The 23,173-nt window shown below is 32.6% G+C and overlaps 1 protein-coding gene and 1 non-coding gene across 3 annotated transcripts in view; both read right to left on the bottom strand.

Moving 5' to 3' along the window:
* The window catches only part of LOC106111359 (zinc finger protein rotund), a 133,028-nt gene that overhangs the window by 92,387 nt on the left and 17,468 nt on the right, over positions 1-23,173 (bottom strand). The gene's annotated exons all lie outside the window — the stretch shown is intronic.
* On the bottom strand, positions 3,719-3,791 carry Trnam-cau. The gene has a single exon. It is a non-coding gene; the product is annotated as a tRNA-Met (tRNA).

The raw sequence follows: 23,173 nt of genomic DNA, 5'->3' as shown, positions 1-23,173 counted from the left end.
GGATAGTAACATAGACGGGCATATAGGTTATTTTTTTGTCTTAATATTGCGTAGACGCTCGCGGGCAACAGCTAGTTAGAACTATAATTAGAAATAATTCGCTAATTTTTAACGGATTCTAATAACTCCACTTAATGTTGACAATATAGATAAATTACTAATCTGTATTTATTTCAATGATAAATATCCTATTTGAATTTTACAAACAGTTTGTTGTCACGAAACTATTTTTTTCCATGACCATTAAAATGTTGCAAATGCAATGACTCTCCTTTTTTGTTAGAATAAATTACTTTTAATTCTATTTTACAATAGAAATGTATAAAAATAGCTTGAAAGAAGATATTGTATCATAAAATTGAATTTTGATAATAACAGCTTCCTTATAAAAAGTGCGTTTCAATATAAACTAAAAAATATTTTCAAATGATTCAGTAACTCATGAACTACAATACGTTGATTTCCCATTCGTTATCTTTGAATAAACGGAAAGGAATATGTTATTATAAAAGTGGTAAAGCACTGTATGTTGATGCTTTATTTATAGAAAAAAACTTGAACATAATTAAAAATCAATCACGACTTTTAAGACATTGCAACCTTAAGTACTATCAGGGAATTTGTAGGTGTACTACCTGAAAATCTCTCTCACTCTCTCTCTCAGTCGTACAGTAAAGCTTTTTATTATTTTCCGCTGTTTGTGCAATTGACTGCCACCTAATTGGATATTTGTAAAATACGGAGAAAAGTTGTCTTGTCTCGTTAAAAGAAACATGGTATGTTCTAAAAAGATGAAGACAGGAAAGGACCATGATTGTATACACAGAAACAAATCAGGTAAATTAAAGATATGTGATAATTATAATCACACTAATATAAATTAGGAATTTTAGATAGATACACATTTGTTACTATGTAAATCTAAAATCGCTTATTAAATCAGCGTGGTTTTTTACAGAGATTGATTGTCCGGTCTAGCGCATTACTTATCAAGGTTTCTTTTTTCTCTCGCACAGACAAAGTCATGGACAAAAGATATAGTATAATTGTATGTAAGGGTTAGCATTGTAGATTTAAATTTCGTAAGCTTTATTTAATTTAACATTTGACTTAGTTAAAACGGTTGATGAGAATTTCGAAACAGTTTTCTATAATAATAATTTGTACGATAAATGTATAAAAAGGCAAGAATTTAAATTGCATTGCTTTTGCAATTACTACGTCAATTTAAAATTAATTAAGATGAAATTGAATAAATAATGCAAACAAAATCTTTAAAAACGCTATCATAAATGGCAATTTGACTAAAGAGATTTAAAAATTTAAATCTAAGTTTGTCTTAAATCATTACTAGTGAAGTGGGAGAATTTGAAATACATTTTTTGGTCATTTTATAAAAGAAATAAAGCAATCAAAATATTAAACTAAGATGACACGATTTAAATTATTTATTCAAACCGATTTTAATACTAATTATTTAAAATTATTAATTTGTAGAGAATATTATAAATAAAATGCTTATTGTACTGTGTAAGGAGGTTGTACTAAAGAGAACAATTAAATAAAGTGCCATATAAAATATAAACTGCATCACTTATACGTCATAAAAACACAACATTGAAGCCACTTGCAGAAATGTTGAATGAATTTTTGTAATCACAAGTATTTTGGAGTGTCACGCGATCTTGGAATTATCATAAACAATCTTCACGGAGTCCTCACGCACACAGGGTCGGACTCATTAACGCACACATTTGAATCACTGACGCGGGCACGTGTCCCTTATTAGTGGAATAACAAACGCGGCAATCACAACTATGAATTGAAGTTCACGGGCAAGCACAAATTCATCACCGCGGTGAAATCGACTGTTTTTTAACATGGTAGTTTTTTATACCGGCCTACTGAGCTACCGAGCGCGTTTTTTAAGCCGCAAAACGGGTGAAGAATTTCCTTTTGAATTTCGGTCCGGCGTGGTCGATCGATTAGACGACTATTTGAAAATATCTCGAGCGGCCCTTTATGGAGACGAAATTGTTTTTTTTTTGTTTTTATTCTATTAAGGCCCGGGAATTTTTAGAAGAACGTCTAGATGTCTTTACCGCGAGGTATTCGCTATGAAACTCTTCCCGAGAGGTTGCTGCAAGGAAAAGCATTTTCACAACACATAGAAACTTTTCTTCGACGTTGCTTGTGTGTGTTTGTAGCGACATAGTCATGCATGTCCGTGTATTGTGTCTGTATATACGGACGCGAGACTGATATATATGTGTGTGTGTATGCTGTCTCTGTGGGCGTATTTTATGACTCTGAGTGCATCCCTTTCGAACTGCATGCGACTTATATGTGTGCGCTTTATTTTTTTTCTAAACGATGCCGTTCCATGTGTACGTGGGTGGAATTCATATGTGAGTGTGCGCTGTTTTTGTTAAATATTTCTAAGGATTATATATCGTGTGTAATGGGAATAGGGGTGATTTTACTTTGTACTAATTTAATGTATTTTTCAGTTTTATATCGCCGATATGAGAATCGCGGATGGAAAAGAAAATGTAAGAGGAATAAAAAAAATGCATGCATCGTACGTTTTCAGGTAGACACATTTTTCTTTAACCCATTTATAGATGTTTTTCAATGTGTGCGTGTGAGCTTGCATCGAGGGATGGGAGGGGGGTTGTTCTTGAAAGGGTTGAGGGGGTGAACATATAAAAATGATAACGCATCGCAAGACGGCTGCTTTTATGGTTTTTCTTTATTTTTTAAAGGTTTTTTTTTTTATTGAAGCACCGAGGACGGTACGTGCGCTGGAAATTTTGCTCGCTTCAATGCTCTTGCTATAAAGTTATAGCTGGTACATTAAATAATATATAACTATAGCACAAGAACTAATATATTAGCTACTAATGGCATAGGCTAACGGGAATAATTTGAACATGTTAGATTTATTAACTAAGGAAGGTCTTATAATAAAACCTTTGTGTACCCAAATTCACTGGAACCAAAACACATTGGAATCAAATTGAACTTATAAGAAAAGAAGGAGAACGAGTGGCGGGAACACCCACTTATTACCAGTTTCATATTGTTCATAAACATTATACTAAATTATTATCTATCTATACTTACTATTATAAAGAGGAAAGATTTGTATTTTTGTATGTATTTGATTCACGCAAAAACTACTGGGCTGATTTTAAAAATTCCTTTACTTTTAGAAAGGTAATTTACCTGTGAGTAACATAGTCTAAAATGTGTTAGTTTTTAATTTCAAATAGCATTATTATAAAAAATAGTATTATTATAAAGAGGCAAGATTTGTATTTTTGCATTTTTATATGTATTGAATTAATTCAAAAACTGCTGGGCCGATTATAAAATTTTTTTCACCGTTAGAAAGGTAATTTAACTGTGTGTAACATAAGCCATATTTTTTTATAATTTTTCAATTTGACGCGGGCGAAATTGCGAGCAACTATATTTAATACTAGCACTGGATACGGCTTCGCTTTATAATTAGAAGTAAAAATAGTCTGATAGAATTACCTGTGCGAAGCATTCTAACAACAAGTTGAGTAGTCAACGTTATCAGCAAAAAGTTTTTTTTTTCACAATGATGATGTAGAGCTAAGATAATAAAGATTATCGCATTTGTTTCTTAACATAAGTTAAATTCATTACCTGTTTACTTTCATAAAATTTCCAAATTAACACAAAAGTTTGCCCCAGGTGAGGATCGAACTCACGACCTTAAGATTATGAGACTTACGCGCTGCCTACTGCGCTACTGAGGCTTGTGGGCTAGAGCATGAAATATTGTAGTACATTTCAGTATAACATTCAAGGTAAAGTTATTTACAGTAAATCGATACGTGGCATACTTATATAAAGGTTTCTGGTAAAAGAGAGTATTAATGGACTTGAAAACATAAGTAATCGGATCCTTTTTATTATGGTGTGATATACATTTCATATTGTCTAACTTAACTAACATATAAGAGACTAGCTGTGGCTTGCGACTTTTTCCCCATTGAATTAAAAAAATAGTACAAAGTAGGCTGTCTTAGTGATAACGTAGCTAATGTTGAGAGAATTTTTGAAATCGGCCCAATAATTTTTGAGTTATTTTATTTACATGCAAAAATATAAGTTTTTCCTTTTTATAACATAAGTATAGACTAGCGATGCGCCCCAGTTTTTCCTAGGTGGCAATGAATATACGTCTAACATCTTTACCGTCATATCCATACCCTTACCGATGATGTACCTTTTACAATCTATACTATTATAATAAAGCATAAACACACACTTCTTTTTTGCTTCAGATGTCAGCAATTGAAGCATATTTTTGAATAATATTTTTTTATTAAAAATCCCTACACTGACGTCACGCTTTAGGCTATATATTTTAACGCCATTAAACTTAGAGGGTAAATATTTTGGGTAAAACCCTTAATGTGGGAAAGAGACCAAAGTTGCTACCGACATCAAGGAAGCAAGGTTGTCATTATGTTGACATTTGCAATTGAATTTGACAAATGTAATCAATAAAACAATTTTCATAATTTCATGTGAATGAAGTCACATGGGAACAGCTAGTACAAGATAAGCAAAAAAAACTAAATCATTTATTATCACTTTTAAGATAATATTTATGAATATCATAAATGCACAAACAATAAAAAGAAGTTTCAATACTAACCCCTTTAAAAAAATAAAAAAAAACTTCTGGAGCACAACCGCCATTAGTGTTCGTTACGTTTCCGGTAATTCAAAGATGTATGTACATATATGAGCTTATATGGACTGTGCATAACATGGATGCCAATTTTCTTTATTCAAATATCATTTGTTAAAATGAAAAAAAAAGTGCTTATGTTTTTAAGCTACAATTTCACTAATATTGTTTTTTTCACACATTATTAAAAAGCTCTCCTTCTCGATTAGTATGCTAACTTTAAAATTTGACTAACACAGTTGAAATACCTGCAGGAACATTACATAAAAAAACTCGACTCTAAACTAAACTCAAAGTTACTATTTTATCTAGCAATTTTTATAACTCGCTCAATCAACCAAAACAATTGATTTGGTTAATCTTTCCAATAAACCAAATAAAAAAAATTGTATAATTTGCTTCTACATTACACTTTAGGCTTAACTTCATGCAACTAAGGTTTAAGTGGGCACAATCTTAACTTACATCTTACTAACATTATAAAAAGTTTAGATGGATGGATGTATGTGATTAGTTAGTTGTCTAAACTGAACGGATCTCTATGGTATTTGGCTTAGATGTAGAACATAATCTGCAAGAACACAGTCTGCTAATTAAGTTTTGTTAAATTCCGAACAGGGTCGCGGGCGAAATCTAGTGTTAAATAAAAACAAGTGAGTAGCCTATGTGATCTATCAGATTATCCTCTACGTCTATGCCAAATTTCATCGAGATCTCTTCAGCTGTTTAGGCTACAAACTCTAACATCCAACCATCTAAACTTTCACATTTATAATATTAGTATGATAGCCTAGAGTTCACTTCCAATCAAATATTACATTTTATTTTCAGTCACATCACTAATGTATGACCATAAAAAATTTAGAGCGACAAATTGTCTTTGACGACATAATAATGTGTGAAAAGTGTGTATAGAAAAACCGGTTAAACTTGGCCCGGCGGTCGCAAGAAGTACAGCTGTAAGCAAAATTGTTGCCAAAAAACTGGGGACGAGCGATGTATGCAAAATTGACGTATAGGCAAATTTAACTTGGCAACATTTGGCAAAGACCGCTACGTGCCAAGTAATTGAATATCTTTATCTAAATTAATATTCACTTATGATTATATGTGATCATTTTTTAAGCATTAAAAAAAATAAAACGTTGTGTGTACTACGTTCCAACTGTAGGCACGAGGATGTTTTGCATTTTTGAGTTTGAGAAACAATATTAATATCTTTTGTCTAGTTTGTAAAGGGTAACGTATCTCATTTGACTTGTATGTTATTAATTAAATTCCTTTATTTTGATCAAAATCTTCGCTAAGAGGTGACAATAAAGAAAGTAAATTGCGGGATTTAAGTCACAATCTTATGTTTCAAAGTTCGTACGTTCGTAAGCGAAAAACAACTCAAAATTTCAGACAGTTTTTCAATCAGTTTACAACAATTGTCGTCGTTTAATGTAAAAATGTGTCGTCAATTCTAAAATTCAAATGTTTTATATGAATTTTAAATAGAGTCAAATCTTCAAATTATTTTTATTTTCACTGGCAGCGTATCTCAAGTTGAATAAAAAATTAACTTTTAAAGTTTAAACTTTTAGGATGTTATAAAATCATTTCTCGTCTCATAGATTTTGTTTTAATATTTCCTATACATTTTCCTGGCACTGAAGCAAACAAATATCATTTCGACTGCGAAAGCATATAGCGAAAAGATCGAATAAAAAAGTTCGAACGAGTACAAAATTAACTATGCACAAAGCTTTTTGTTTTTTTTTTAATCGTGCTAGAAACATGTGTTTAGAAGATGTCGATAGTAAAGCCATTTATAAATCTGATAGATTATTGAATAACTTTTGTCTGTACTTTATGAATATTAACAAGAGCTATAGGTTTTTATGTCTGTGTTTCAATACAAACAATGGTTTGATATTCCTTTGTTTTAAGGGGTAATGCAGAGACGAGATCCCTGTATATCCCCAGATCACATTTTAAAATCTATAGCGTTTATTGAAGGCTTATCCCGAATATTTGTAAGAATGTTTTCGTAACGTTATAGAAAAAAATTACGTGCAATACCCCAAACGGATGTAAATACACCAACAAATCTATAAATGTTGTCGATGTCGTTACGAATACGTTCTCGTAATTGTTACGTAAACATTCGTAATAGGTCCTTATTTCTTCGTGTAGTATTCAAATACATATCCCTAATTGAACATAGAGTATTTCAACTCATAGCTTTTGTGGACTTTGTGTGTGGGTTAAAAAAAACTACAAAGTAAGAACCAAGATGACTCCGCAGGCGACCGTAGCTCAGACTTTAACAATGTTAAAAATATATTAAAGACTCGCGCAGTCTAAACATAAGGTCACGTATGAATTATGAAGCGAGGGACGTCTCAATTTTTCATTTTCCAGAAATATAACGCGAACAAAAACTTGAAAAATACAGCAACGAGCGAGGGAAAGAGAAGCAAAAAAAACTGTCCAAACTCCACATGTCTACTTCGTACGTACACATAGGAAAAATATAAAATACTGCGAGTAAAAAATATATAAAAGCAACAAAAATATATTATTCTCAAGACGAGTTCGCACACAGGTGAGCTTTGTTTGTGTGCGTGACCCGCTATTGTGTGTTCGAAGCTTGAGGAAGCTATAGAGTGGTGTTTAAAAAAGCAAATGAATTTATTTTATTGAAGACTTTTAAATTATTTTATAGAATGCTAAACGTTGACGTTGAAATGTGCGCCGATAGAAGTATAAAATTTCACTTCATAAAATCATCATATCTTGGAATTCAGGTAAAAGATAGAAGTCTGCATTTATTGTTTTGTTTTAAAAATGTTTTTTTATTGCATACTAGCTGTTACTCGCGACTTCGCCTTTATGAAATGAAAAATTATAAAGCCTATGTTACTCACTGATAACGTAGCTTTTTAATGGTGAAAGATTTTTTAAAATCGGTCTAGTTGTTTTTAAGTTATTCCAATACATACAAAAATCCAAAAATACTAATCTTTCATTGTTTTAGTAATAGTATAGATTAAGAATAAAACAATCAAGTATTTGTAACTACAAAATTATTTCCATGAATGCTAATGCACTTTTTTAATATTTGTTCGAAAATTTATTTTTTCCCAGCTTTTACCAAGGTATTCGACTCGACAGATTTCTTTATGAACTATTTCTAGACCGAATCTATAGACGATGTTTTCTTAGTGTGCGCGTATGCACCTTCTCGTATGAAGCATTGCCAATGAACTTAGAATTTAGCACTGCACTGGAAGAGTTACTTATTTGTTATTATTAATACCTCTTTAAGTTATTATTATTTGTTTCTAGTCGTTAATAATATGATGTCTTTACATTAAATTCTTATCATTTAGTATTCATTGAATAGAAGCGCCTAAAAAAGGTTAACACAGAAACTTCAGAATTTGAACCTTGCTAATAATGTTACAGCCAAAAAAAATTGTTAACATCGTAATGGCCATTTTAAGCTTTGTCTATTCTAGTAAAATGTATACATATTTTTTTCTAACGTCTATGTAACGTCCCACACACGAAAGTTGTACATACATGTATGGCAGCAAACCGAGCTCATATCGTACTTACGCCCTTACAGTACGAAAGCTTGAATGTACACTTAGTTGCAATAAAAGTGGACTGACATAAATTCAATTAAAATTATACTTTAGAAAATTTTGTATACAGTTTTCTTTACATTAAATTATTATTATTAATGCAACATATTTTATTTATATGGTGAAATTAGTAGCACTGTTAGAAGTTATTTGTACAAGAGCTTTGTCCCAATCAACTATCAGTATAATATTAAAATCCCGTATTTTGATATATTTTAGGTAAATATTGACTTTATAATATGTCTTATAGTTATTCAAAAACGTTATATGACGACCAACAAAATTAGACATTGAAGATATTGTTGTTTGTCAAGAAAATCCATTATTTTCTACGCCCGTTATTTTTGCCAGATTTGTAAATGGAAAAATCGAGTACGGTCAGAAAATAAAATATTATATGAATTTATTTCAGAGGATTTCCAACATCACTGAAATCGTAAAACCTTATCAACTTTCCTTGGAAGTTATGGAGTGATTCTAATTTAGTATTAACCTACATTAATCTTAACCGGAGTAAGTTGCATAAGTTACATATAAGCACTTCTCGGTTTTATGATGTGTTCCTAGTAAATATCACTACAATAATATAATAAAATCTGTACCTAATTTACCCGACGTTCTTACGGTGAAGGGAAACATCCTGATGCAACCTGCATATATCGGCGAAGAAACTCAAACATATGTGTAAAGTCAACCAACACGCAGTGGGCCAGTGTGGTTGAGTATGGCCGAGTCACCCCTTATTTAGGGTAGGCTCCGAGTCCCTCAGTGGGGACGTATAAAAAGCTGGCGATGATGAGGATGATGATAAGTGCTGTTACAATGTAACAAATTTTAAAACTTTAATTAAATGTCCTCTACATTAAGATGTCCGTATCAATACGCTGGGTTATTTGTATGTCGTTTCAGGATTTGACTATTAATGAATTTGTCAAACATAAGTTTTACGTGACAGTAATTTCAAAATTAAATTAGTTAACGCTTTTTAGTAACGACGTTGATACTGCTCTTAAAACTTTTAGCTTATTCTACTGCACTTATGCTGGGTTTCTGAAGTTAGCATTTATTTTATCATAAACTAATAATTATATCTCAAATTACGTCGTTCGGAAACGCATTCCTTGAAGTTATAGTACCAAAAACATTAACGAATGGTTAAAAGTACCTTGGAAACCAACTGTTATTAATGTAAATGTCATTAAAACATTACATCAACCTATATCAAACCATTCATAGTCATCATCATCATCTTTGTCCTTATTCTAGTCATCACTCCCTTTTTGATCATGTCACCTTTCACACAATCCATTCATCTCCTAAATCTGCCTCTACCGGTGTACCCTTCCACACTCATAACTTATTCCTTGTTACATGCGATTCATCCTAATTAAGTATTTTTTAAATAAAAAATTTAATTGATTTTTAAATAAAAGTGAAACATTTAAACTGTTCTGCTGATGGTACTCGCTATCTGCAGCTATAACTTATAGTTTGGGATAATGCATTAGAGAACTTCTTTATGGAATAGAATATTCTCATATCTATGTACGGGAGGTATTTCATACACGGTCGTTCATTATAAAATTTATTCGGTAACATATCCTGTACGTGGTTTAAACTTGTTGAGAGGGATCGAATCTATAACGTAGTTGTTCTACTCTTCCTTACGATCAGTTCCATCTTATTTATAAGTATTTACATAAAACTACTAGCGACCCGCCAACTTCGTACTGGTCTAATGCTGATTCGAAAATGTGTTAGTAGTAGTAAGTACATCAAATTCGAAACCTCTAATTATATCAGAATTTCTCCACTACAATTTACACTACCTGAAGCTCGCGACTTAGCTCGTGCAAAATTAAAAATTTTAGCCTATGCTATTCACTGATAAAGTAGCTTTTTACTGGTATAAGATATTTTGATATCGGTCCAGTAGTTTTTGAGTTATTTCAATACATACTAAAATAGAAATCTTTCCTCTTTATATAGTACAGATGTAGATAACCCTTTCATTTGAATTACTCTATCTATTAAAAACTCCATTATAATGCGTTGCCTAGTTTTAAACATCTAAGCATCCATAGGGCTAGACAGAGACCAGGAAGCCTCTTTGTTTTATACTATGAAGAGATTATCAGAGTAAATCTGCGTTTTGTCTGATTTGCAAAGGTCCGTGTATGTCTGATTCTATTCTTCGTTTACTTTATTTAATCTAAAGTACTGATACTTAGAAAAAAAAACCCACAAACACTTCTATGAGGCAACTAACATCAAGTGCCTTATACTATCGTATATCAGAAAATTGCTAAAGCAAAGTCAAGCAAATCAGTCTCCACTAATACTAAACCAAAATAATAGCCAATGCTGAATAAGGTTGAACTCATATTATCATTATCAAAACTTATGCTTGCTACTTGAATTGACTTAATAGCAATAAAATACCTTAATTGGTACCTTCGTATTAGTTTCACATATTAAATCTAAGCTAAGGAAGTGAGAAGAAGTCCAGGATGGAGAAGAACATCGTGGTTTAAAAATCTTTGCCAATGGTGTAACAAAAGTACGCGTTCTACATTTAGAGCTGCTGTGTCCAAACTTCAAATTGCTGTGATGATTGCCAACCTTCGTTAGGAGAAGGCACCAAAAGAAGAAGAAGGAAGTGATTCAGTCAGTGATGAATAACATTTGTGTTCACTGTGGAAACTCAAACATTGCTATCTCATTCATTCAGCTTTAAAGAACCGAGACGACAACATTTTTGTGCGTAGTTGAACGCATATTTAAATTGCATATTTATTACCGTTGGTAAAAATTGTATCGATTACAAATAATAATTGGCGACGCTTCGCCGAAAGATCGTCAATCGGTTACATCCTGTATAAACTACAATGTTTAATGCATGTTAAGTATTGAAATTACTTCCTCATTTAGCTAAATGTCGGCCATTGAGTTTTTCATTCAAGATTTTAAACTGTTTTATATTGGTAATTTTCAATAATACTGATTTCAATATTCCAACATGCTTTAGTTCACTTGTTACCGCTGTGAATACTTTAGAGGTAAGGCTGGATGTATACTTAAAAGTAGTTGGTTAGTTGCATGCCAGTTACTAGCACGTGTCAGCTACTATCGTGTGAAACATTCACTTGCGTGCCAGTATCTGGAATGCAAGAAACTAGCACGATTGTTCTTACGCTAGCTACGACTAAGTTAGTTGACCATGTCAAAGGAGGGTACGAAACTTGACACCGACGCGCCTCTCTTCATACGATCTAGTTGACAATTTATTGATATGTGTTTGTGCCAGCACTTGGCAGGCCAGGTACTATCCTGTTTGACTTGCATGTTATTTCCTTTATTCCATAAAATCTACGGCAAACTTAACAATATTTAGAAAATTGGTTTCACTTTTGATGTCGTTATTTGGAGATGTTTTCTATACTACCCCAATATTGTTAGATACTGTTGTGTTTGGATTAATGTAGACGTATATATGTAGAGGATAGTCTGAAAGAACTCATAGACTACTCACTTTTGTTTTTTTTCCAAAGCTAGAGTGTTATAATGTTCCATTAACCATGATTTGTCAAAAATCTATGCTAACCGCTAGAGTAACAGTATAAAGTTAACATATGTTTAAGCTAAAATTCATTTTAAGCCTTGTCTAAGTGTTATGGTAAGCCCCTTTATCTGTAAGTTACAGTGACAGACAATTGGCATATATTGTATTGCGGATGTTATTACAAGCCGGAGATTATCAAAAGAATAGACAATATTTCCATCAGATCTGCCCATCTTAGGGTAATATCGTTAGTGGTGACCACAATCTCGTTGGCGACCGGATGGTCGTTACGCTGCCTGGCAATCAAACTATGCCCACTTAAAAAAACTTGATTTGACCGCTCCCTGACTTCCAATCGGGTGATGCTCTCTTGTTTACTTACAACATTCAGAGTGTACTAAGCAAATCTTTGGTATACACTAGCTTACGCCCGCGTCACCGTCCGCAAGAAATAAAAAAAAGCAAAAGTGAGTAGTCTTTGAGTTCTTCCAGACTATTCTCTACATCATATAACAAACATCCATCCATCCATCCAAACTTTCGCATTTATAATATTAGTAAGAAGTAAGATTTCTCATATTAAGTACATACATTGTGTTAGCTTTTGAAAATGGTCTCATTACTAATGAAATATAATAAATTCCACTATGAATGGAATTCAAAAGAAGAGAACTATTCATGACAAGACAGCATTAAAAGTAAATATTTTTAATTCTGTACTTCTAAAACATGTTTAGAAATATTTTTAATTGGAAGACGTTTAAGCTACTTTTGATGTTAATTGACATAAATTCACTCTACAATAAACAAATTGAAATTATTTAAATTTAGCAGTATTTTACTATAAAGTAGCCAAAGCATCTAATAAAATAACTATCTCTCTCAAATTAACTACAATCTTCGTAAACAATCCATTTCGCTTTCGTTCTCCTAATTCTTGCGGGATACAATAAGAAAAAAAATTCGCGACGAATCGAGGCCGCCGCCGAGCAAAACATCGGCCAATTCATTATCCGTGCACCGTATTACGCCGAACAATCATCATTAGCTCTCATAAGTTCCGAAAACAATAACGTTGGCTGGAAATAATAACAAAAAAACTTACAAAACACAAAAACCATTACTGGCTGTAGAGAAAAAAAATATAAGTTGCGCCCGATACGATACGAATAAAAAAAGAAAGATTCAAAATTCAAAATCCCGGGCGGAAGCTGCCGCGTATCGGCGGCGGAACGAATTTCGGTATCATTAAGTCGCTTCTTTTATATATCTAATTTGTTGTCGGCCGATCTTTATTAGCATTATTTGTTTTGCCGCTAGTTGAATGATGTCTTTACACGTAACAACGCTCAACTACATTACAATGCCTTAATCAACTTACGTAGAACATCCGTATCATTTTGTAATGGATATTAAAGTTAAACTTCATTACATCGTATACTCTTTTATATTTTATTATCTATTCACCTGAGAATCTTACGAATCACAGGCAAAACTTGTACGTTAATTGTGCGGATTGTAAAATGTTTTTATATTTACTGCTGTACAAAAAACAACCCTAATAGCTGTAGGAAAAGATCCGATTCAGAAATAATAGCTATCCTTCTGGGTTATAAGAATTAAATATTTAATATATAATTATAATTAAATACTAGCGACACCCCCCGGCTTCGGGTCTGATGCTATACGAAAATGTGATTATATACATCACATTACCTCTAAAATTATCAATATTTCTCTACTTCATTACTCGTATATTATACATGTATCTAAACTTATATTAAAGAGGAAAGATTTGCATTTTTGTATTTTTGCGTGTATACGATTCACGTAAAAACTAGCTGGCCGATTTTATTAATTCTTTCAGCATTAAAAAGGTAATTTATATTAATAGATATACCTAATCCCTTATTTTGAATCACTACATCTATTAAAAAAAACTGCATCAAAATCCGTTGCATAGTTTTAAAGATTTAAGCATACATACAGACAGACAACTGGAAATCGCTTTGTGCCATACTAGGTATTGATATTTACTTTATTAATTGCGTATGTGTGTATAAAAGCAGGCGCACAATCTTAATTAAACTATCACACAACTGTCGTGCGATTGTTGTTTGTTTTGCAGCCCATTCTACTGTTTAGTTGTTTAACTAAAAATCGAGTAGTGTGGGCTCCATATAAGCTCCTAGGAATTAAAGCGCGACTAAACAGTTGTGCGACAGTTTAGTCGAAGATGCCCACTCTTAATATTAACCAACAGTGGTAGAGCCCGCTTTAACATCTTCGCATGAATAGGTCGGCTCGCCCGGTGTAATACCACGACCACACAGAAGACAAGCGTGAAGTGGGAGCAATTCCGCGTACAGTCTGATGAGTCTGGTGCCCCAGGCCCAACTTTAGTCCCTATTCCTTCCCACGATTTTTCTTATACTAACATGATGAGAAGGGAACGTGGATTTGACGGTGGGGGGGGGGCGCATAAGATGGGGAAATTTCCCTGTTTATGTGCGATGTTCCGTCAATCAAGGGTAGACAACGCATTCACTATTACGAATGTCTATGGGCAGCGGTCGCTTCGCTATTTCGTGGCCATTCAAGTGGCCGCTTGCTCGTTATGATATAAAAAAAATATATCAGAATAGTTTAAAACGTATTTCGCGTTCATAACTCGTTTGAATCGTAATGAACAAATCGATCTGGCTCATAAATTGCTATCGACGGTGATAAATTTTTCTCGGCTCATTGATTTAATACTGAGAAAGGATTTGATTTTCTTCAATCACGATACCTGATTAACGTTCGTACTAATCATTCCGACTTAACTAACTGTATTTGTTTTTTATTTTGTAGTTGAAGCTTAGTTATTTAAATATATGTAGAAAAAAAGATGAAATTTTATTTATAAATTAATCATAACAGTACTTTTGCCCATGACTTAATTTGCGTGGAATTAAAAAAAAAAACAAAAGCAGGTAGCCTACGTGTTCTTGCAGTTTATCCTCTACATCTATGCGAAATTTTATTAAGATCCATCCAGCAGTTTAGGCTACAAACTCTAACAAACATCTATCTGAACTTTCGGATTTATAATATTAGTAAGATTTAATATATACCCTACTAGCTGTAGCTCGCGACTTCGTCCACGTGAAATTTAATGCCAATGTTACTACGCGATACATAGCTTTCTAATGATGAAAGAATTTTGAAATCAGCGCAGTAGTTTTTAAGTTATTTCAATACATACAAAAATACAATTCTTTCGTCTTTATAAAATTAGTATAGATGTTACTAAGGGATAATGTAGCATTGTAAAAGGTCTAATAATTTTAGAGGTAGGCTCAATTTTCGAATTTTTCTTCATCTAAGTTAGAATTGAGGATGCAAAATGTATATCGGTAATTTTTTGGTTGTAGACATGAGTTCATACATTTCATTTACACCAATAAATGTATTACAAAGTATGCGCCTCTTAAAGTCAATCGTGTTTCCTCGTGACTTATGACCCTTGAGTCACAAAGCTAACAGTAAGAGTTCGGACAGTTGTTTGTTTAAATTGTAAAGGCGAGCCACGCCCGCGCCGCCCACCGCTGGACTTGTCGATATGATAGTTTGATGCGTTTACGACCACGATTGTTCAGGATAACAATGCTTATGCAATAAATAGACCTGGCATATATTAAATTCATTATTATTTTATTACTTTCTGATTAGTATTAATTATTATCGGTCTAGATGCTTGTATATGCAATCTGTCATTTAAGGAGGTAAAAATAATTCTTTTGAATAAGTATCAATTTATAGACCAAATTGTCACTAAAACTTGTACGTATTCGGTAAAATGTTATTTTTTTAATGATGATATTCACTATTCGTGGTATGGACATGTTATGCGACGAGATGATGGGGACATAAACCAGAAAGTGTTAAGAATGACTGTGGACGGCTACAAAGAAAGAGGAAGACCGAAGAAAGTATGGATGGATTGTGTGAAAGAGGATATGCTTAAGAAAGGCCTGGATTCAGATATGACGGCTGATAGAGATGTATGGAAGAGCAGCACATACTGTGCCGACCCTCCATAAGGATTAAGGGCTGACGATGACGACATTCACAAATACTATTTGAAGATTTTTAAACAAATTATCTTATTTTATCACTAATTACTTGCTGCAAGTTTAACATCTACCGATAAAATTGCCGATCACTTTAGAATTTGTGGAATTGTTTCATTACTTTTGCAGCCTATTCTATGCAATCAATCCTCTTAATATTACTAACGATTTAAATACGTCTTTGCACTCGAAATAAGTTTGTAGCACTTCTGTCTCTAAATTCTTTAACCCTTAAATGCAAAGGATTTTTACAATCATGGGCGTGTGCGCATAAAATACACTGTTGGGTACGAAACGAACCATTTATGGCATTGTGAAATTGCCAGTTCATTATATTGGCAATAAATAACTCGAGACTTCGTGGGATAGCGATATGTGAAGAAAAATTGGGTAAACAAATATTATCTCTTATTAATTTAAGATTCGTCTTATCTTTACGTGTTAGTAATATTAGAGCGGGCTCTATCAGCTTATATCTGAATCCACTCTTTTCTTAAGCATATCCTCTTTCACACTATCCATCCATACTTGCTTCGGTCTTCCTCTTCCTTTGTAGCCATCCACATTCATTCCTAACAGTTCAATCTTTCTGGTCTATGTCCCCATCGTCTCGTCGCATAACATGTCCATACCACGCTAACCTTTTGCTTCTCAATTTCTCTACCACTGGCGCTACTTTCAAACTTCCTCTAATGTACACATTCTTAACTTTATCCAATCTTGTCACACCACACATCCATCTTAACATACGCATCTCAGCCACATGCAATCTCCTTTCATCCGTAACTTGGGTGGCCCAACATTCAGATCCATACAATACGACAGGTCTTACGACGATACGACTTGTAGATCTGTCCCTTAAGCTTAAAAGGCATTCTTGGATCACAAGTCACACCAGTAACATGTCGCCATTTCATTATTGATTGTCCGTATGTAATATAGAATAATCATAAAATTACGCGAAAATTATGTATTTACTACAATTACCTTTAATGAATGTCTAACACAATAGCAGCAATCGAAGCTTAAAGATACTTAAACTTAAATATTAAATAAAATATTTTACATACTTCTTATTACATCTATACTTTTACATAAACATTATCAGGTGAGTATATCAGTGAGAATTTATGAATAATTTTGGAAATAGATAACTTAGTGCTTAAAGTTAGCCTGCCATCTCTCGGATACAACTGTATAATCTGGCAACTTATCTTACTTAAGTTTGAAGATATGTAGAAATCTAGTGGAAGTCTAATTTGCAATCTTAATGAAGTCTTGTCAATAGCAAGTTCCTAAAAAGTCTAAATAAATAAATTGAAGGTTTTTATCACTAATTGTCAAAATTTTTGTATTTAAGGTAATATTTTTAAATAGATTTTAACGCCATCTAGTTAACAGATATAGGTACTAATTTGAAGCTAGCTAGACCAAATCCTCAGCCTATGTTAATTTTTTCACAACATAAATAAAATTCTAATTTATATTTAATGCATATATGAATATAATTATTATTTTAATTTTATATGTTAACATTCAAAAATGTAATCATGCTAAAAATGTTTTTACTATAACGTAGAAAAAAATATATTTTAATATTTTTTATCTCAGAAATATGTGAGATATGGTAACCTTAAAATAACACAATGTCATATGAAAACGCAACAGGTGGACGTCACATGTATATTTTTAATATCTGTTAATAAATAAAACAAAGGAAAACACACGCAATATTTGGTATTCCAAACATAATTATTTAATTAACAACTCACCTTAATCACATCTTACATCTTCATTTATAAAACAAACTAAAACAATAATTTTCCAACACGAAACTTCGAGATTTTCCCTCCTAAACTTAACACATTACAGCAACCAGTGTTTACACTGCCCACAAATAAACAACACCAAAAAACTAACACAAAATCGTCATATTTTCAACAAAAAACTGCCCGAAAACATACCCTAGAGGAGCGAGGGTCGGTGGCAAATTAAGTCGATACGTAATTAAAACTGGCACGACGCACACACACAAAGGATCGACATAAAAATGCTGGAGTGAAAAAAAAGTATAGGTTTAAAATTTACCCGGTATAAATTTGTGTTTTTTTCCCTTCACCTACTTATGTATGAGGGCATGCGCAGTAAAGGGTTAAGTCGTATAACCCGAACAAATTAAATAGACATATCAAACCGCGTCTTAATACGCTAAAAATAGCATCTATAAGTAGTAGGTTAATCATGTAATTAGTGCTCAGTTCTGCCGAGATCAGGTCGGCGCTGGGATAGCTGTCGTCAATAAAATTTTTCCTAACCTATCCAGACGTCTGTTAATCGTGTAAAGATTTATAGTGATTGGTTTTAAAATGTTTATAATAATAACTACTGATAGAGACATAAGTGAAAAGTTTTATTGTTATTTTGTTTATTGAACTGTGTTATTTCAAAGTTAATAAAAACTTAACTGTGTTATGGAAGTGTATTAAAAAAATGATATATGATATCTTATGTTTATTACTGAGATGTATTTAATTACCCTTTAGTTCCCTATCCCGTTACCCCTACAAATCACCATATTAAAATAATAAATAAAGAAAATTCATGCAAAAGACATTTAGTTGAAAAGTATTATCTATGTTATGTATATTCTTAATAGAAAATTATCAGACACAAAAATAGGTAAAGGCAGAAAAATTTTAATATCATATTTAGATCAATAATATTTAGAAAAATAGTTATTGGAACAATTTATTTTAAACACTGAAACCTTACGCCCTCTAGTACCCCTGTAGTACTTTAGACCTGAAAAATAGTAGCTGAAAAAATGCTTTTAAACTCTACCAGCAGATGGCACCACTTTAAGCTTGTTTAAATAAATTAAATGAATGGTATCGTTGTTGAAATACACTAAACTGTAATATCATATGAAAGAATTTTATATTTGAGATCACGAATTGAACAAAAAGAAGCTAATTATCCTTGCATTTTTATAATGTTAGTACTTTGTAGGTAAAAGTGTAAAGGAACATCAATAGATAGCGTTTTACACAAAAGTCTAGATTCACAAACGTCACTGTAACTACTAAAATTACATGATGAGAGTTATAACGTTTGTAATTAATCTCTAGCTCTTCTAGTTTCCCAACATGACGGAAGATTTACGTTAACATTAATCTTATTAAGAAAATTATATTAGAAAGTACACGATATGAGTAACTTTCGCTTGTGAAATACATGTTTACATTTATATAGACATTTCTTATAGAAAATTAACTGTTCCCATGCGGCTTCATCCGCACGAAATTATAAAAACTTTATTTTATTGTTTACATTTGTCAATTTCTCAATTGCAAATGTGAAAATCGTGATCATAATAACCTTAATGGCAACTTGTACTTTATGCTCCCTTTCCCACATGAAGTTTTTTTTTCAATTTATTTACCCCTAATTTAACAGGGTGAAACTATATAGCCTAAAGCGTGTCGTGAGTGTAGGGCTTTCTATTAAAGTAAGCATTATACAAAAACATGCTGCGATATCTAACATCCTATGCCACGGAGTAGTGTCTGTTTACGCTTTATTGTGTTAAGCACAGATATATGTAGATTAGAACACATCACATATGCAGCAAGTGGACATTGTAATACGCCAAAATAACATTGACCTCTGCCCGTAGACATCCATATTTGTAGTAACATTGCCTTCCCTTTATCGTCAGAGGATTGGATTCCCAAAAGGAGCATACCTTCTTATGCGACTCTTTTTAGCCAAATCCACTTGCCCTTCCTATCATCATCATCATCTTCCCTGCCTTATCCTACTCCCGTAGGATCGGCGCACCGGGTTTTCGTCCTCTAAAGCACTCTATCATCCGTCAACTCTGTCATCACTTGCCCTTCCTATCCTTGCCCTATAAGAAAAGTGTGGATAGGGGAAAATGTCTACAAAAATATAATCTGACGCGCTCAAGATAAGTTTTGACAAAAATCAGAATTCTCCGCCGTCAAATACGTAACAGAACCAAACAAATACAAATTGTAATATATAATTGTGTCGGCTTTGATTTGATGTTTTATCTCGTACGTTGACCTCTATATCAAAACAAACGTCGGAGACAGCTATAGGGGGTTGCTGGGGTGTCATTGAGGACAGTGAAAAATCGCTTCTTCGTTTTTTGCGGCCTGCGCTCGATGTGTGCCACGCCTTGACGCATCTATGTTCTAACTAGCTATATCAGATGACTCTGTTCGAGGAATTACGTATTATTTTCTGGATAAATGTTTATTAACGTAAACTTTTATTAATCTTTGTGACACAACTGATAAAATACATTTGAATCTTCATATATTTTTTTTTAATATTTAACACCCTCACCACTAAAACCGCTTCCTATTCACATACTAGAAGTCAATTATTAAAAATGTCCAATTTTCTTTCCATTGTTAAAACCAATGTATTATCAACTTATTTTTACTAAAACTTTGAGTATTTTAGGTTATAAATCGTATTTCATTATTTTTTTCTTAAATGCAATTTATACCCAACTTAAAAAACGAACAAAAATGTTAGATAAACATTATTTGGTGCATAAAAGGTATTTAACTGAAACGTAGCAAAAAAGAACCGTATTTCATTACAAAGGTATACAGATTTCGATAAAAAGACGGCCTTTTAATGAAAAAGTGATGAAAATAAAACTTTTAGTTTTTTATTATAATACCGGTAACTGTATACAAAATTACTAATAATGCCGTTAACTGTTGAAACTGGGATTTTTTTTGTGATGACCGAAACCATTGAATTGTGGTCAAAATCTTACGTGTTTAAACATAGACTTTAAATAGCCAATTTACATCTTACCATTCAGAGTTTTTAGGTGTAATTTAGTTCAAATTAAAAGTGATATCCATAGTAATGTTTTAAAGAGGAAAGATATATATATTTATATGGATTGTAATAACTCAAAAACCACTGGACTGAATTCAAAAATTCTTTCACCAATAATGATATGCAGCCTTACAAATAAACGCGATATAAACTTAAACTTAGGAATAAACTGAGCAAATATTAGTATAAATTTTACTTATACTCAGTTTAACTTATTAAAACTTTCGTGAGACATTATACTATATTATTTATAACACGGCTAAAACTCACGTGAGAACTTTCGGTGTAGGCACCGACCAGTTTCAAGCCGTAGGAGGTCCTTCTTCAGGGTGAGTGGATGCCGGCTTTATTCGCTATCGCGTCGCGACGGTCACTGCATGCCCTAGCCCGCAATGCACGATTCGACAGGATGGGGGGCGCGGGGGTGCGGGGGGTCGATGTGCGTCGGCGGAGACGAACTCGAAACTGAAGAGTTGATGGTGTTATTGTGTTATTGGTGACAATGTCCACCAGGTTGTCCTCTACACTGTCGATGTTATTCCGTTTCGCAGTAAGCAATACTGGGTCCCAAGCGGGTGGCAAAACCTACGGCGGGTGCCTACACCGAAAGTTCCCACGTGAGTTTTAGCCGTGTTATAAACAATATACTCAGTTTATTCCTAAGTTTAACTTTATACCGCGTTTATTTATATAAGTGTGCGATATAAATATCATATAGTACCATAGTTTAATTAAAGGTCAAATATCTGAATATGACAGTTAGTGTTTAATGCTCTCTACACATCTTCAGTTTTAAACAGTTGAACAGTACAGTTAAACCTGTTGTGTATAGCAAGTTTTATTGAATTCTGGGACATGTACGTAATATACGACTTAATTCTCTCATTTTATTGATAATATTAAATATTTAATTTCTTATTCGTAAATTGTAATTTAAACTCGTAATTGTAATTTTTTTATATTTGTCATGCCTTTTAATATCCTTTGAATGAGGTTTTAATTACTTTTGTAGAGAATTTTAATCGACATAAACGACATGCTATAAAATTTAACTTTACTAATTCCTAGCACGCATCGTGTAAATGTCAATAACACGAGATAACTCGTCAACAAGAATAACTTAATAAAAATTATAATTGGTGTTAGTTGTGACAGGAATTCACTAATTAATCTAATGTTTTTTGCAGACCCCAGCCGCAAATGGTACACGGCATCTGGAAATGGAGGTCGGGTTTTTGCTTGTTTATACTAAGAAATTTCTAATAAATAAAATGTTGAATTCAAGTTTAAGTTCTAATAGCGATTTATAAAAAAATAAAACAATTATAAAAATGACCTCACAAACGATATTAATAAAGATTTTTTTTTAAATCAGTCAGCCCGTGAACATGGCGCATGCAACTGTGCCGAAATGTGGAACTAAATCAATGCAATAGTGGTAAGAAACCCATATCTTACGAACTGAATTTATTGAAATGGCGGGTTATAGTTATTCTGTCAAGTTTAGTGTTGAATAAAAAAATAAACTCACACTTTCAGAACACTACAGCATATTCGAGTCCGTTAATGATAACTTAACACTAGCTTAGTTGAGGCTTCTTACTAAGAGACACTAAGGTTTAAGAATGCATTTACTTAAGAAACTTATTTATCTAACATTTGTTATACAATGCAAGCGTACAAAACTATTACAAAATGTAGGTAGTCATAGTTTTTAATATGTGACGTTTAAAATTTAAACGTAATCTATACTTTTATAATAAAGCGTAAACACACACTTCTTTGTTGCCTAAGTCAGTAATTACAGCATATTTTTTAATAATTCCTTTTTCAATAAAAAGCCCTACACTTACGTAACGCTATATATTTTCACGCCATTAAACTTTGGTGGTAAATATTTTGGATAAAAACCCTAATGTGGGATAGAGACCAAAAGTTGCTGCCAACATCAAGGAAGCAAGGTTGCCAAGGTTTGTCATGTCATTTTGACATTTGCTATTGATTATTTAACAAATGTAAACAATAAAATGAAATTTTCATAATTTTATGCGGATGAAGTCGCACGGGAACAGCTAGTGAATAAATAAAGAAGATTTATGGAAAAGAAATTTATTTGAAAAGTGTCATCTATATTTTATCTTATCTTATTATAATTTGATACAAACAGGTAAGTTTTAAAGCGCTTAATACTAGATGTATGCAATCTAACATTTTCATTGTTTCTAGTAATTGTACCTAC

This window comes from Papilio polytes, unplaced genomic scaffold (genome assembly GCF_000836215.1).
Source record: "Papilio polytes unplaced genomic scaffold, Ppol_1.0 DF824169.1, whole genome shotgun sequence".
NCBI classification, from domain to species: domain Eukaryota; kingdom Metazoa; phylum Arthropoda; class Insecta; order Lepidoptera; family Papilionidae; genus Papilio; species Papilio polytes.
The sequence above is the reverse complement of the archived record's forward strand: the minus strand, read 5'-3'. Positions and strand labels throughout refer to the sequence as shown.